This window comes from Solanum stenotomum, chromosome 12, assembly GCF_019186545.1.
Source record: "Solanum stenotomum isolate F172 chromosome 12, ASM1918654v1, whole genome shotgun sequence".
NCBI lineage: Eukaryota > Viridiplantae > Streptophyta > Magnoliopsida > Solanales > Solanaceae > Solanum > Solanum stenotomum.
In genome coordinates, this window is record NC_064293.1 from 16811944 (window position 1) to 16816511 (window position 4568).

General features: G+C 42.4%; 1 long non-coding RNA gene across 1 annotated transcript; it reads left to right on the forward strand.

The window, feature by feature from the left end:
• Positions 1-389: 389 nt before the first annotated feature.
• Positions 390-3280, forward strand: LOC125847691 (uncharacterized). The gene is made up of 3 exons (XR_007444461.1): positions 390-488; positions 923-999; positions 3043-3280. It is a non-coding gene; the product is annotated as an uncharacterized LOC125847691 (long non-coding RNA).
• Positions 3281-4568: the final 1288 nt, after the last annotated feature.

The following is a 4568-nucleotide window of genomic DNA, read 5'->3' on the forward strand; positions in this document are numbered from 1 at the left end:
CTTCGGAAGATCGATTTTGGTCTAGAACGACCCTTTGTTCACTTCCCGAGGCTTTAGATGGCAATTGTGGAATCTGGCTCAAAATGATACTGGGTGTGGGACCCACTTTTCATCGAAGCGAGCTCCAAATGGAAATTCCGCCTTCACCGTTGAGTCCGAAATATCATTTCCAATCAGATTCCATATAAGGTTTGTATTTTTACCACTCCGAACGAGTCCGAAACATCGAAATTTAAGTTTGAAGGGTTGTAGAATTTTGACGCGGCGGTGACGTGGCAGAACCACGTGACGCCACGTGGCAGAGGAGTGAAAATCTGGAAATTTCCAGAATTTAGGACGAATTTCGTCCATTTTTTTCCCTCAACTTCAACTTAAGATTTCTCATTCATTTTGAGTCCAAATTAGGTGCTTCAAAAGGCAAAGTTCAAGAGAATTTCGAGAGGAATCTAGCGGTGATCTCAGAAACGCGAGGGGAGGCTTCATTTGAGGTAAGGAATCAATTTTAGCCATTGCTAGGGTGAGTTCCGGATTGAATTGTTGTTGAATTTTGAAATGTGAGATCTTGATCATCTTAAGTCCGTTTTGAGTCATTCTTGAGGCTAACTTGTAAAGTTTTTCGCAAGGATCGTCGTGGTATAATCTGTTTGGGTTGAAAGGGTCTCGTTTTTCCAGAAATTGATGATCAAGGGGCTGTCCATTTTAATTGTTGTGGCTGATTTGCGGTGTTTTAGGCATCTGTTTGTGCTAAAATTTTGGGGTATTAGTTTAGTAAGGTATTTGGGATGTTTCCACGGATTCGATTTTGAGATTCTAATTGTGGGCCCCACAATCCCGTTTTAGACCCGATTTTGGGTCCGTCTCCGAAAAATATAATTTTAGTGTCAATATATTCGTAATGACGAGGTGATTAACCTTTTGTTAGTGGGGAAGCATTTGGAGACCGTTCGGAGGGGAAAAGATCCGGTACCGTGAGTTGGAGCACGCGTGGTCGGCTTTCAGGTAGGCTATGGTTTTCTCTCGTGAGATTGAGCATGTTTAGGCATTTGTTTATTGATTTGCTTGAGTATGGAGGGGTTCGGGTGTCGAGCATGCTAAATTTCTATAATTCCTGCCTTAGACCTTATTTCGGGAAAGTGTTGGATTATGACAGCATGTCTCTTGATATTATTGAATATCCATATCTGGTGGTGTATATGATAATATTGATTTGAAGTATGTTTGGCCTTAGTCTAGGCTTAGACTAGTGTTGCCATAGACTTGCGAGATTTCGGATGTCGTTGGGCAGTAGAACTTTTTCCGACGTCGTTTCGGACGGTTAGCTCCTTGTAGACTGATATAGCAGACTTGAGTCTGATAGTCGGTAACTCAGCTTATGACCTTGTATCCATAATGCCCTGCTTTTATATCGGCTACAAATACCCGGTTAAAGTCCGTGGTCTAGCTTACTCATTATTGGATACTTCCTCGGCGATTTGGGGTATATGAGGGTCGGACTAAAAGGATTATTTATGGTAATCGGTTTGGTGATATTTCCCGCGACGGATGGTTGGATATTGATTCTTAGCTACAGTACCCGGTTAGAGTCCGTGGTCCAGCTTACTTATTCCAGGTTTAGCTACAGTACCCGGTTCGAGTCCGTGGTCCAGCTTACCTGTGATCTGGTTTCAGCTACAGTACCCGGTTAGAGTCCGTGGTCCAGCTCATTTATGTCCAGGCTTAGCTACAGTACCCGGTTCGAGTCCGTGGTCCAGCTTACCTGTGATCTGGTTTCAGCTACAGTACCCGGTTAGAGTCCGTGGTCCAGCTCATTTATGTCCAGGCTTAGCTACAGTACCCGGTTCGAGTCCGTGGTCCAGCTTACCTGTGATCTGGTTTCAGCTACAGTACCCGGTTAGAGTCCGTGGTCCAGCTCATTTATGTCCAGGCTTAGCTACAGTACCCGGTTCGAGTCCGTGGTCCAGCTTACCTGTGATCTGGTTTCAGCTACAGTACCCGGTTAGAGTCCGTGGTCCAGCTCATTTATGTCCAGGCTTAGCTACAGTACCCGGTTCGAGTCCGTGGTCCAGCTTACCTGTGATCTGGTTTCAGCTACAGTACCCGGTTAGAGTCCGTGGTCCAGCTCATTTATGTCCAGGCTTAGCTACAGTACCCGGTTCGAGTCCGTGGTCCAGCTTACCTGTGATCTGGTTTCAGCTACAGTACCCGGTTAGAGTCCGTGGTCCAGCTCATTTATGTCCAGGCTTAGCTACAGTACCCGGTTCGAGTCCGTGGTCCAGCTTACCTGTGATCTGATTTCAGCTACAGTACCCGGTTAGAGTCCGTGGTCCAGCTCATTTATGTCCAGGCTTAGCTACAGTACCCGGTTCGAGTCCGTGGTCCAGCTTACCTGTGATCTGATTTTGGCTACAGCACCCGGTTCGAGTCCGTGGTCCAGCCCACCCGTGCCCGACCTTTGGCTACAGCACCCGGTTCGAGTCCGTGGTCCAGCCCATATAGGTTGACTCATTAGCTATAGTACCCGGTTCGAGTCCGTGGTCCAGCTTGCACGTGGTGTATTCCCAATTCCTCACTAAAGCTTCAGTTTAGTCTTGATTACTCTCATCTGCAGGTTGAGGTTTTGGAGGTTGGAGAGATTCCGGTTAAAGTCCGGGACGTAATGAGATCTTGGAATATGATTGGGAATGGTTCAGTTACAAGTCCGGAAATTGGTAATATTGTGATAGACCTTCTAGCTCCATTATTTTACTTCAACTGTCAGTCCATCTGCCGGGCTTATGGGGGTCCGTGCAGGTGGTTTCTTTTATTGTGCACGAGCGTACCCGTCGGGTTTATGGGAGCCCGGCGGAGTTAGTTAGATTGCTTGTCTTTGTTGCCTGTACGCTCGTGTACATACCCCCCATTTACTACTCTTTGCACTTGATGTGACCCTTTATTTGCATTTCAGTTTACTTTTGCTTATCTTGCTCAGTCGGCCGATGATGCCTACTGGGTACCTGTTGTTTTGGTACTCATGCTACGCTCTGCATCTATTTTGTGATGCAGGTCCGAGCACTAGTAGCCAACGTTGATCGAGCTTGGAGTAGACTTATCTGGAGACGGGGGTGAGCACACGGCGTTTTGTACTATTTCAGTCTCCATCTGTATATATAGACTTGTCTTCTTCCTTTCGAGACAGTCCAGTCTCTATTGTCCAGTTTTGGGACTTGTACTCATTTTGTAGTAGCTCTGTACTGGTGACTTCCAGGTTCTGGGAGGGATCTTTATTTGTTTATATTGTTATTTTCCTACTCTTGTTTAATTTCTGCCCTTAGACCCATTACTTGTTGTTCCGGGTTACGGGTTGGCTTACCTGTTGGTGGGTTATAGTAGGTGCCATCATGACTTGAGAAATCGGGTCGTGACAGTTGTACAGTAGCAACCCACAGAGCCACTGCGAAGAAGCAGCAGCAACCAGGCATCGCCCCTCTTCTCCAACGTTGCTGCTCCAGCAGCTGCCTCCGCTCTCCTCTCCGGCGAAGAAATTGACAACGCCAGCAACAACTTACATCTTTGGTCAACGACAATAGGCAACAAAATTATGGTGTCATTCTTCCTTCTTCTTTGTGAATGCTCATGCGTTAATATCTTCCCTTTTTGATTTGCATGTTTGTTAATATGATTATACATATTTAAGCTCTCTTTACTTGTCTGATTTTATTATGTAATTTTTGTCCTTAGATTCTGAATTTTAGTAATTCACTACACACATAGAAATTTGAATAGATCATTATGTTTTTGGTGTTTCTATTTCTTCATTGTCGTATATTTTAATTTATTTGATAATAAGAGTGTTTTTCTAACTATGGTGATTTCAGCGATATCTTTATCCTTGGGTATTTTGTAAATATTGAATTTGGGTCATTTATGAATCAAACAATTCCTTTTAAAATTTTTGGTAAACATGAGAAAGATATGGATGCTCTTTACAAGAAGCCAAAGGTAGATAGAACTCCCATCATTTGAAAGGGGTTTAAAGTCCAATTGTGAAACTCTTAGAATCTGTATAATCATGTTAAGCATAATTACTAACACTAATTGATCCTCTTGATGACAAAATTGATTTTCTTGTAAGATCAATTTGTGTTCATCTAGTATTGATATTAAGCTTTAATTTAATAATAATGTGTTTTTTAAGCATAAGTATCAACACTAGTTGATCCTATTGATGACAAAATTGATTTTCTTGCAAGATCGATTTGTGTCCATTTAGTGTTGATATTAAGCTTTAATTTAGGAATAATGTGTTTGTTAAGCATAAGCACCAACACTAGTTGATCCTACTGATGACAAAATTGATTTTCTTACAAGATCAATTTATGTCTATCTAGTGTTGACACTTAACTTAAATTTAAGAATTATGTGTTTGTTAGAAATAAGTTCAAATAAAGTTTAGTTAACCCCTAGCTAGTTTGACTCATTATTTAAAATAATGTGATTTAGTTGGTGGATTTAAGTCAAAACTAGTTAGAGTTAAAAAGTTTCTTAGTTGTTGAAATAAGTTCAAATAAATAATGTGATTTAGTTGGTGG